The sequence below is a fragment of the Drosophila serrata genome, unplaced genomic scaffold, assembly GCF_035046125.1.
Source record: "Drosophila serrata isolate PLE 108 unplaced genomic scaffold, ASM3504612v1 contig_14, whole genome shotgun sequence".
NCBI classification, from domain to species: Eukaryota; Metazoa; Arthropoda; class Insecta; order Diptera; family Drosophilidae; genus Drosophila; species Drosophila serrata.
Window position 1 is genome coordinate 85,144 of NW_028256912.1, and position 13,095 is coordinate 98,238.

Sequence of the window (13,095 nt, forward strand, 5' to 3'; positions counted from 1 at the left end):
CTAGAATTGAGGCACGCTTCGATCTTCGCAAGAAGAGTCGCTAGCTCCTCGAATGTGTACTTGCGGGTAGCCGTGGATTTATAGAAAAGGGCTTTGAAACTTTTCACCCCGGCTTCCCACAGACCCCCCATGTGTGGAGCCCCTGGTGGTATAAAACGCCATACTAGTGCTTGAGGACTGTATGCTGCATTTACGGACTCTTTGACGGCCTGTAGGAAGTCCCTTGATAACAAAGCTGCTGCCCCCACAAAGGTCTTGCCATTGTCTGAGTGGACCCGCTGAGGACAACCGCGCCTAGCTACGAAACGAGCAAAGGCTGCTAGGAACTTCTCGGTTGTAAGATCGGATGCGGGTTCCAAATGGAAAGCCTTAGTAGAGAAACACACGAATACACACACGTATCCCTTGGTAACGAGACATGCTCTCCCAGTATAATTTTTGATTTCGAAAGGGCCAGCACAATCAATGCCCGTGTAGGTAAAGGGCCTGGAGAAGGAGACTCGGTCTCTCGGTCGCCCATCACCTGTGTTTAAAGTCTTTTCTTATATATTGTGCACACTTTACACATTTACACTTTACAGACTGCCGCCTTGGAGCGTAATCTGGTGCGTCAACTGAATGAGAAGGCGTGCCTGCCTACGTCGTAGGGCAGCGGGATTGGATGTCGTTCATCGTACTGCAGGGCTTTTGACGCAGTGATGCGCCCACATGCCCTTAGAAGACCGTGTCGGTCAATGAACGGATATAAGTTCACAATTGAAGATGCCACTGGAAGGGGCCGTTTCTCTCGCAAGCACTTGTACTCTTGGCCGTATGCTCTACGCTGCGCAATGGAGATCAGCGCTCGTTCTGCCTCTCGAAATTCTTCACTCGTGAGTCGTGAAGTGGGCGAAATTGAGCCCTTGCGGCAGCGCTTGCAGAATCGTAGAACGCTTCGAGAAGCGTTCCAGAAACTCATCAGAAGGGGCCTTACTAAAATGCACCCTGACCGCCCACTGCTCTAGCTCTGTGTTCGGATGCACATCGCTCTGCACTGGCCATAGCTCTTGTGGCCCTTGCAGCCACTCAGGTCCATGCCACCACAGTTAACTGTCCGACTACCTAAATCGGCGGAGTTCTGTTCGGATCGAACGTGTGCCCAGCAGTCGACTGGTATTGCCTGGGTTATCTTGGCAACTCTGTTGGCCACAAACGTGGTCCAGTTGCAAGCAGGCTTTCGTACCCAGGCCAGCACGATCGTGGAATCGGTCCAGCAGCTTATGTCGAAACCGGAGTCGGCATATGGTGAAGAATCGTTGCCACAATGTCGGTCAACAGAACGGCACCGCAAAGCTCTAGCCTGGGAAGGGACACGGTCTTTACTGGAGCGACTCGTGTCTTGGCTGTAAGGAGGTGTGCGAAGGTTTCGTGCCCAAACTCGACGCGCACGTAAATAGCCGCTCGAGAAGCCTTTTGGGATGCATCGCAGAACTTTTATATCGGGCTGGTACCGGACCCATCTCAGAACCCGGATCCGGCTGAGGTCGGAATACTCCAGGAGGATCGCCATCTCTGACTCATTTCGCTAGGAAGCGTATCGTCCCAGCCCAGATCTTTCAGCCAAATTTCTTGCATGAAAATCTTGGAGCGCACGATGAACGGAGCGAGCCATCCGGCCGGATCAAACAACCTCGCAATTTGGGATAACACCTCGCGCTTGGTGTAGGAGGTTTCCAGTGCTATTTCTGGAGGGACGAAATAAAATTCATCAGACCTTGCCTTCCAACGAATACCTAAGGTCTTGGCCGTAGTTTCGGCATCGATGTCGAGGAACTCGCTATGAAGGATGTGCTCGACTGGAATATTCTCCAAAATGGACCTGTGGTTGGCAGTCCACTTCCTTAATGGGAAACCCGAGGAGTTAAGAGCCTCTTGCAACTCTTGGATTGAGATTTGGGCTTCATTTAGGGAGTTTGCTTCTGCCAAGACGTCATCGACGTACATGTTTTGATTTAGAATCCGGCTGGCTTTTGGAAATAGCCCTTGGACATCCTCTGCCAGTTTTTTTAGCACTCGAATGGCGAGGAAGGGCGCGCCGTTGACCCCGAAGGTAACCGTATGCAACTCGAAGTCTCGGATATCCCCTTCCTTATTTCGGAACAGAATTCTTTGAAAGGGCATATGCTTCGGATCGACCCTGATTTGACGGTACATTTTTGTAATGTCTGCACTAAATACGTATTGAAAGTACCGCCACTTCAAAATCTGGATAGTCAAATCGGATTGCAGGACTGGGCCAGCATGAAGAATATTATTTAAGCTGGTTCCATTTGCAGACGGACTGGAGGCGTTAAATACAACGCGAAGCTTTGTCGTGGTGCTCTCGGGCTTAAGTACTGCATGATGTGGATGGTAATAGGTAGGAGAACTATGAGTCGGTGAAACTTCCTTTATATGACTCAGATCCAGATATTCCTGAATCACGCTATCATATTGCAATTTTAGGCAAAAGTCTCTTTTTAAACGATTCTCGTTTCGAAGAAACTGAGCCAACGCAATGGACCTTGAATATCCCAGATTGGATCCGGAGTTTTCAGGGTCGCAGAATGGGAGCGTGACCACGTACCTCCCGCTTGCGTCTCTTGTCGTAGTTCGAATAAAATTAGTCTCACAATAAGACTCCGACTCCCCTACCATCTTCATTGGTGGATCCTCCACCTTCCAGAACTAGCTAAGAAGTGTGTCCAATGCACACAATGCGACTCGGCTGGCCTGCATACTGGAGATCTGCCCCGTTAGCACCCACCCAAAGATGGTCTCTTGGCCTAGAAGTGAGCCGCATATATCTCTTCGCGTGCCACCCATCATCACTGACGGTAGAATATCGGCCCCGATTAGGATGACAATCAAGGCACTTTCAAAGAACCTGGGGTCCGCCCATTGGAGATCGGGCAGGTCCTTCAAGGAATTTATCGAAATTGGATGCGACGGAAATTTGCCCGATAATTCCGGAAGGACATAGGCTACGGTGTCTAATTGTAGCCCCGGTTTGGTAGGGGAGCGGATTGCGAAATTGCAAGTCTTGTCGACTTTGCCGAAACCGAATGGTTTAGTCCGGAGACTTGCGTCTGGATGTTCCGGAATGGCAACTTAATAATCTTGAAGAGGCGTTCGGAAATGAGTCGAGTCGATTAAGGCTCGTTCTCGGTAGTTAGTCCCCAAGTGGCACACGTCGATAATCGCCGTGCCCAGTAGAACGGCTGTAGTGCCGGAGGCGAAGTAGTTTTGCACCGTTGATGTGCTCGCAGATGCATTGCTGCTGGAGGGTCTTGAGGGCGAGTTGGAACTCGCATGGTCGGAACTTAGGGGGCCGCGATGCAGCAGCGTATGATGCCTCCCCTTGCATGTGAAGCAACTGTAAGTGCTTGAGCAATCACGAAGCTGATGGCCTCTCGCCAAACAATTCAGACAGAGCTGCTTCTTTTTGATGTACCCGGAACGCGCATCGACGGACATTTCAAGAAAATGCGGGCACAATCTTACCGGATGATTCTCCTTGGAGCATCTCTGTTTGGTGCTGACCTTTGTCTCAAAGGATTGAAGCTTTTCCGGAAATGTCTGCGTTGGTTTCATATCGTCGATGGCCTCTAATGTCCAAAACCTCTCACTCAGGAAAGTATTAATTTCCTCCCAAGCTAGTATCTCGGATTTTGAAGTGAAGGACTGTTCCCATAAGGACAGGGTGGCATTCGGCAATTTGCTTGCGCACAGGAAGACCAGTAGACAATCCCTGTACTCTGTGGAGATTTGGGAGTGTGCTGGCACTGTTAAAGACCCCTGAATCGTGAACTGGAGCTCCTTTAGAGCATGTCCCGACTCTTGGGAAATGGAACTCAAGTTGAAAAGGAGCTTGACTTGGCTGTTGACTAGAAGTCGCTTGTTCTGGAACCGGTCTTGAAGAGCCTACCACGCTGAACCGAAACCGTCATTTGTCAGCGGGGATTTTGCGACAATGGTCTTTGCTTCGCCACTAGCAATAATCATATTTTGATTGCAGCAGCGCCAATGTGCTGAGGGATCTTTCTAGGGAAATTAAGTCGGAGCAGGTCTCATATTCTTTTTCGAATTTTTCCCATAAGGCTCGCACCTGTTGGAGGCGTAGTTAAAGTGTATGCGAGGACGGTGTCGCTTGACCAGGAGTGTTAATATTTGCCTCAAAGAGGCTTACGCGATCGCTGACCGCAATAAACTTGTGTAAAGCTGCGGTTGCTGCCGTTGGCTGGTCGGAGAATGCCATCTTTTTGCTGACCGCGCGTGTCACCCTTAGGAATTCACTCCCGGAAGTGGAGGGGATCTCAGGCTTAACTGCCATCGACGATTCGCTGGATGCTTTCGCCAATGGATGGGAAATTACAATCCGGGGAGTGGTCTTTGAACTTGGCGACGGAAGCTCCCTTCCTGGAGATCCCGACAATACGGTTCTTTCTTTCGGACTGACTGACTTGGGTGTTGGCCTAGCGCGAGGCGGTACTGGAGTGGATGGGTCGGCTTTGGACTCCTTTCCTGGCGCAGATGTCGGTTTCGACTTTTTCTCTATGGGCATGCTCAATTAGGGCCTGACGAAAACCGAGACCGCCTGACTGACGCACCGCTCAACCAGAAAACAAAAAAAAAAACACTGCGACAAGGCCTGGACTAGGATAAACAACCCAGTCTAAATCTCAATTCGAAAAAAAATTGAAACTCCGCCCCCACTGGTACAATAGTAAAAGAGAAAAAAAAAAATCGGCTACAATAGCGCAACAAACCAAACTAGGGACAGAGACCGCAACACAATTAAAAAAAACTTTTCTCGCCAAGCTAATGGAATTAGCTATGGACCTATTGAGCGGTACTTGTCAATTGCTTCCAGTCGACAGCCTCGATTTAACTTCCGGAATACGACGGATAATCGCAGAAGGAATATGAGCACGAAGAAAGACATAAAAAAAAGAAATAAACGAAAAAACAAAAAAAAAAACAAAATATCGCCAAAACCCAAACCAGCTGGAAAAACCAGCTATAAATTAGCTAACGCGTGTGTAGCTTGTTATGCAGCAATTAAGAAAAGTAAAAATAAAATTTGGATAATTTTTAAGTCCTTGGTTCACGAAATTTATTTCTTTAAAAAATTGTAGGTGGCGGATTTTGTCTCGTCGGCACTGTTCGGCTGTGGACTGTATAAGTGCAGTACACACTCTAGGCACAAAGAGGAGACGAAAAGAAAGACAAATAATTACTTGATATGCCCTTATGCGGGCGTGTGTATATATGTATGTAGACAATTGTAGAGATCGATGCTCAGAGCAGAATAGCGCAAAGCTTGCCCAATATATATGTATGTATGAATTATTATTATTTTTTAATTACATATGTTTGTGCAAATGTATTTTTGTGTATATATATATATCTTTATTATTTTTCGAATTATATATAAAAAAAGGTTATAATTGTTTGAGTGTGTGTGTCTGTGTGTATATATATTTTTCGTATTGTACCCTGCAGTACCTGTCATCAGTAATTCATCAACGTTTCATCAACAGTAAAGGGGTGCTGTTGATGATGCATCGATGACTGGCCATACAAACTGTTGATTTATTTAACATGGGTATGTCATAGGCTGTTATCAATAGAAATTTATCAACAATAAATCGATGTTTCATCAACAACGTCATCAACAATTCATCAACAATATATCGATGATTCATCATCAATTTATCGATGTTTTGTTGATGACACATCGATGTTTCATCAACAATACATCATCAATTCATCGATGTTTCATCCACAATTCATCATCAATCAATGTTTCATCGATGTTTTGTTGATGACACATCGATGTTTCATCGATGTTTTGTTGATGACACATCGGTGAAACATCGATGTTTCATCATCAATTCATTAACAATTCATCAATGAATAATCAACAATAATTCAATTACAAAACATAATTAAGGGATTTCATATTTCAATTTATTCACTTTTTTCATATTCTATTAAAAAGTAAAATAATTCAATTTGTTTGTAGGGGGCGATCCTGCCGCTAAAGATCCTGTATTGGAAAATAGCTCCCGCGACTCAGTCGGAAAGTATGATAATCCGTAGTGGTTAAAATGATGAGTAGGGGGCGTCGTGGAGCTCGAATAATTGCTTCCGCTTTATTACGCATCATACATAGTACTAACTAGCTTAAACATAAGGGCTGCGCTCCCGACTGATAAGCTAAGCTTAACAGTGCGAGAGCGGGCCCGCGAAGTGGAGCGCGAACTAGCCGTCCCTCAGCTCGCTTAGCAGCGAGCGAAGATCGGGAATTCGGGAGCGGGAGTTCGCGAACATCGAAGAGTGGGCGCGGGAGCGCTTAGACTAGCCCGATGAGTAGTGCGCGAAGAGCCGACTTGCGGGAGTGCAAGAGCGGCAAAACTTTGGAATCTCGGTGGGCAGAGGCGGCGCCGCGACCTCGCGGGCCTCCTGACGTGAACATTCTCCCCCCTCCCCCCCCCCTGCCGCTTTTTGCAGGGTGTCCTGGCTAGCGGCGGAAATTGCCTATGCGCATCGGAGTGCAGCTGAGGAGCGGTGGACGAAGGCCGTGGAGTGGCTGAGGAGGGCCGGGGAGAGGCGCATCGGTAGCGGATGAAGTTCGGTGGCAACCTCGGAATCGGTTGGATTGGACCTCTGATCAGAGCGTTCGCGTCGAGCGAATCGGTGGCATCTTCTTGAAGCGGACTGGAAAAAATGTATCATTTAGAAGAGCGGTCAGTAACTAACGCGAATTGGGAACACGCAGTCATCCGATGCGGCGATCGGGATGTGGGAATCGGTTGGATTGGACCTCTGATCAGAGCGTTCGCGTCGGGCGAATCGGTGGCATCTTCTTGAAGCGGACTGGAAAAAATGTATCATTTAGAAGAGCGGTCAGTAACTAACGCGAATTGGGAACACGGAGTCATCCGATGCGGCGATCGGGGTGCATATCCCGGCATATGCAGGAGCGTGTGGTGATGCTGATTGCACGTCTTGCATCGGTCACCACTGCGGCACTTGCCTTGGGAATGTTCGTGGGCCAAACAGTTCGAACAGTAGCGTTTGGTGGACACCGCGCTGAGCCTCTTCTCAGCACTAAGCCTGAGGAACTTGTGGCATTTTCGAAGCGGATGGACTCCGCTGCACACTCGGCATGGGTAGGGTAATACCTCGGGAACGTCTGCTCTTGATGTCGTAGGGTACCCAGTAATTTAAAGCATTGGGAGAAGTGATTCGCGTGGAGAACGCGGATATCCTTTGGATCGGTGCGGTTACTGGGCTGGAAGGTTCAGGAGCAATCTGAACACTGGAGGAACAGTTTCTGGGATGCAGCAGGGTGTGATGCCGTTTGCGGCATGTAAGGCAGGAGTTAACACTGGGGCAATCCCGCTGCTGATGGCCTCGTGCCAAACAATTCAAGCAGAGTTGCTTTCTTCGTACGATATTTGATCGTTCGACTACGGTCATTTTGAGGAAACGGGGACATTTTCGCAGGGGGTGGTTTTCCCTGGAACACAGGTCACACCTTCTGGGTGTTGGAGTCAGAAGAATGTTTGGGGCGCGGGGCCCTCGGAGTCGCCATCTTTGGCGGAAAATGCCGTGAGCTGGTAGGCGTAACGTCGTCGATGGCCTCCAGCGTACGATGGCGTTCGGTTAGAAACGCGTCTAGCTCGTTCCAAGTTGGAATTTTGTCTTTATTGTGGATGGATTGTTCCCACAGAGAAAGGGTTACTTTGGGAAGCATTGAGGAAACCATATACACCAAAAGACAATCCCAAGCCTCAACTTGAATGGAGGACATCTGTAGGGCGGTGAGGCAGCTTTGGATGGTGCTTTGCAGCTCTTTCAGCGAGACTCCCGATTCTTGAGGGTCAGCCTGGATGTTGAAGAGGATTTTCAACTTGCTGTTTACCAATAATCTTCGATTTTCGAAGCGGTCGGTGAGGCTTCGCCACGCCGAGATGAAACCTTGATTGGCGAGCGGGGCCTTGGAAACAATGGCGTGTGCTTCGCCAGTGGTTTTGGAGAGTAGGTGGAACAATTTCTCCACCGTGGTGAGACGAGGGTTATGAATATATACCGCCGTGAAAAGGTCTCTAAGCGTGGGCCAACGAAAATAATCGCCCGCAAACACCTCGGTGTCTACCGGTGGTAAACGACACCCGGTGGAAGGGGGTGTGTGGACGCTGCTGGAAGCTAGAGTTGGCTGGGCCGCGCCCCGTTCTATTATCTCCTGCAGCTGGGCCACACACCTGGAATAAACGGAGTAGCAGTAGCTATACTTAGTTTCTAACACCGTTGAAGTGTCCGCGCCGTCGTCGGTCACGGAGAGCAGTTCGGAGCAGCTCTCGTAACTCTTCTCCACCTTTTCCCACAAAGCCCGAATTTTGTCGCGACGCACTTGACACGTGGTAGGAGAGGGCTGGGTGGTTTCTGGGGCGTCTAGAGGTTGGATCTTTGCCTCAAATTGACTCACACGATCTGTCGTGGCAATAAACTTCCTCAACGCAATGTCGATGGCGGTTTGAGCCATTTTTGTGGTCGACCGAGTGAGCCTTGACGATGGAGCTGGGCTCGTATTTAAAGCTGTTTGCTCTTGAGCAGACAGCAGTGGACTTTCAGTTAGGCGGAGAGGGTCGCGAAGATGCGGACTGGGATCTTCCCAAACGGATTCACGGAATCGGGCGTAATTAAAATACAGGACTAATTTTTATTTTAATTTGAAATTACAACTCTTTTGTATTTTGGAATTTATATATATATATAAGGTTCTGGCAAAATCATCTTCCTAGCATAAGGTGAAGAAGGCAGTCAGAGTTGTCGCTGGCCGATTCAGGACTCTTTCTTGCACATTTTTTTCTGTGAAATAGACACGTTGACCATTCTCCAAATGGACTGCCACGTTTCTCTATGGCATATTGTGGTTGAACGCATAAGAAATAAGTCACATTGAAATGGTATCCATCGGCACCATCCCAGAAGATTAGTGGATACTGCAAAGCATCGTAACAACGGTGAGTTTCTGCGACGTTTACCAATCGATCGTTTCGTCGATGGAGAACAATATCTCGAGGTTGAAACTGATCCCCGACTATGACAATTGCCACTTCGTCTATAGTTGGAGCATTATATCTCCTGATATGTTCTCCAGCAGGCGTTTTGTCTGCATGAATGACAATTTTATGGGTATCCGAAGGCATCATATCGATTGCTGTTTTGAATAAACGCACCAAATTGTTCCGTTCGTGAAAAAGATTCTGTAGCTGCGAAATAATTGGCCTCTTCAGCGATTTATTGATTCCATAACGTGCATCTACTTCATCTCCATCATCACCAATGAAGTACATTTGAAGAAATTTGTGTTCGCTGTCTTGGAACGGAAGCAGGGAACCGGCTTTATGATAGATTTGTCCTTTGATTTTAAAAGTTGGCATGAATTGCGCAGTTATAATTTCCGCACCAAATGACGTCATTTGAAAGCAAGAGTTGTAATTCCTAATGTTCGACAGGAAATGCTTCGATTCTGCAGTAGATCCAGCGAATAGAGAGTGCAGAGGCTCTGGTGGTGCTTCAAGTTGAGGCAATTTCACTTTCCCGGAAGCGCAACACAATCCTTTTGGTTCGTTTTTGAATTTGAGAGCCTGACAGTATATGCAGACCTGATGCATCTGGCCAATAACGACATTGCGATTCGAGCTATAATCAACAGTTGGATTATATCTGAATGCAAGACGATTGTATTGCAGGGTTTGATCTGCTTCAAGCTGTAAACGCGCTTCAGTTACCCTTGCCCTGTCGCGATCATTATTTTGAGAGTGAATCAAATCGATTGCTGCAGAACGCGACTGCCTAACTCTCAATCGTTTTCTCTCAAGCCTATCTGCTCGTCTTTCTGCTGATTCCTCTATGTGCATTTGCATTGCTCTCTGCCGCTCAGTCTCTCGGAAGGAGGCCCGTTCTTCGTCAGTCATATTCGTAATCTTACGTCTTTTTGCTTCTGTATTGCGAATACAACGACCCAATCTCGACTTTTTTGGTGGCATGACTTCGTTTCTTACTGAACCTGAACAAAAAATAAAATTTGTATCTCCAATTTCTTCTTTCAATATGTTTTTAATGTTTGACAGGAAATGCTTTGATTTGCTTGTAGAGGGCGCAGTAGTAGGGGCACGGGGAAACGCTAAAAAAATAGATATATTCGCAGCCGCAGATAAGCTATCAACATCAAAAGTAGTCAATAACCGAGCTGGAACCTCAACGCATGTTCTCTAAAAATTTGGGCATAAACGGTTCAGAACTTTTCAAGTTTCTTCTTTCAATATGTTTTGAATGTTTGACAGGAAATGCTTTGATTCAGCTGGCTGCCTGTAGATGGCGCAGCAGTAGGGTCACTTGGAAACGCTAAGGGTGGACTACCCCTAACATTTAGGGGGATGAAAAATAGATGTTGGCCTATTCTCATAGATACCGGATAAGCACAAAAAATTTCATCAAAATCGGTCAAGCCGTTTCGGAGGAGTAAGGGCACGAAAACTGTGACACGAGAATTTTATATTTTAGATATATATATTATCTGTATATGGGTGGTAGTTCGGCCTAGTAGTGAATTTGGGAATTGAAATCCTTGTATTTTCTCTTTATCTTCAATATATTTCGGACATGGAAGTGTGCTTACATTTTGCTTAGAAATTGGTCACGAAATGTGAATGGATCCCGTAATAAATTAAATACGGATTTAGGAACGTATTGGTCGGAAGTAATTAATTGTTGCCAAATTTATTCATCACGGATCCGAAATGCTCGAAATAAAACCTTGGCTTTTGTTTGAGAGAAAACTCAATGGGTCATGCCGTCGGCAAAGCAGTGCATATGGGCGGAACTCAAAACAACTAAGCGGCAAGAACAACACGGGCGTTGCGGCGGCTAAGTTGAAAATGTTAAATTAAAAATTAATTCATTTAAATAAATTAATCAAATTTAAATTCTGGATCTGGATGGATGTTGAACTATGAGCCGCAGATGTTTAATTATATAAGCGCCGGGAAGGTAGAATTAAAAAACAAACATCCGTATTTTGATCGCGGAGCAGAGCTTACTGGAGTAAGCCGTCGGCAAAGCAGTGGTGAGTAGGGGACCCAAAGAACTACAGGGCAACAACAACACAGCCGTTGCGCCGGTTAAATTGAAGACAATTAAAAACAAAATAACACTCTCGTTTGAGTTTGAGTTTGGCTGCTCAGCTCAGAATAGTGCGAAGCTTGCCCAATATATGTACATATGTATGTTGATTGTGGAAATCGATGCTCAGCGCAGAATAGTGCGAAGTTTGCCCAATGTATGGATGTATGTCTGTAAATTGGTATTGCTTTGATATAAAAGAAAATGGGATAAATAAAATTCGGATAATTTAAAATCCTTGGTTTACGAAATTTCTCCAAAGCTGTAGGTGGCGGATTTTGTCTCTTAGGCACTGTTCGGCTGTGGAATGTATAAGTGCAGGTGCTTGTACACGCTCTAGGCACGAAGAGGAGACGAAAAAAAGACAAATAATCGCTTAATATGCCCTTATGCGGCCGTGTGTATATATGTATGTAACAGCTTGGAGATCGATGCTCAGCGCAGAATAGCGCGAAGCTTGCCCAATATATATGTACATATATATGTAAATAATTGTGGAGATCGATGCTCAGCGCAGAATAGCGCGAAGCTTGCCCAATATATATGTATGTTCGCCCAATATATGTTGGTATGTAAATATGTAGGGTTTGTATTGTCACAGTGGAGCGTCGAGAAGTGGACTGTATTGAATTGTGCGAACAGAAAAATGTGTTTGGATACAGCACAAAAAATTCGCGTAAATATATCGTTACAGCGGCAGACTGTTCGGCGATCAGGATGAATTCCCACAACAAGCGCACACCGGCTGGCCGATATTAATTATGCCTTTCTTTTTGTAACACAATTTCACTGTTCACGGAGAATTTTTTTTTTTTACGGAAATATTAGCACAAGTTTAGAATGCGTGTGTGTGTATGTGGCTGCATATAGGCCTCGACCGTTGGCAAGTGGATGAACAACGGGGAATCGAAGAGACGGCGAGGAGGATGGCGGCGCACACAAAACGGACACGGATGGAAAATTTCGAAGTTCGGAGGCGAATAGAAAGTGAAATTTTTTACTGCCGTGGTGTCAGGAAAACTCGGACGGGGAGTTGACACGAACAAAACAATCAATTTTGCAGCGGTGCGACCGAAATTAAATGTTTACGGCAGCGAGAACAAGTCGGAAGCAAGCATATACTTATCTCTAGCGGAAAAATCACCGGGAACTGCTGGTGAAAGGACGGAAGGATATCCGTATCCGGCTCGAAGGACCAATGTTTGTAGGGGGGCGATCCTGCCGCTAAAGATCCTGTATTGGAAAATAGCTCCCGCGACGCAGTCGGAAAGCATGATAACCCGTAGTGGTTAAAATGATGAGTAGAGGGCGTCGTGGAGCTCGAATAATTGCTTCCGCTTTTTTACGCATACTACATAGTACTAACTAGCTTAAACATAAGGGCTGCGCTCCCGACTGATAAGCTAAGCTTAACAGTGCGAGAGCGGGCCCGCGAAGTGGAGCGCGAACTAGCCGTCCCTCAGCTCCCTTAGCAGCGAGCGAAGATCGGGAATTCGGGAGCGGGGGTTCGCGAACATCGAAGAGTGGGCGCGGGAGCGCTTAGACTAGACCGATGAGCAGTGCGCGAAGAGCCGACTTGCGGGAGTGCAAGAGCGGCAAAACTTTGGAATCTCGGTGGGCAGAGGCGGCGCCGCGAAAGGCCTCCTGACGTGAACACAATTAAAAGTATACATTAAATAATAAAAATAATAAAATTAAAAATAGTTCTTATAATAATAATACAAAATAAATTAAAAATAATAATAATAATTATAATAATAATAAAATAATAGTAATAAACATGAAAAATTAAGTATTGAAGTCGTGGAAAATGCTCGGACCGCATTCTGAAACGCCATCATCCCTTTTCCTTTTTTTTGTGTTGTGCCTCCAAATATT

General features: G+C 46.3%; 1 pseudogene; it reads right to left on the reverse strand.

Moving 5' to 3' along the window:
• Positions 1-8,572, reverse strand: LOC147645113 (uncharacterized; annotated as a pseudogene).
• Between the last annotated feature and the right edge of the window lie 4,523 nt (positions 8,573-13,095).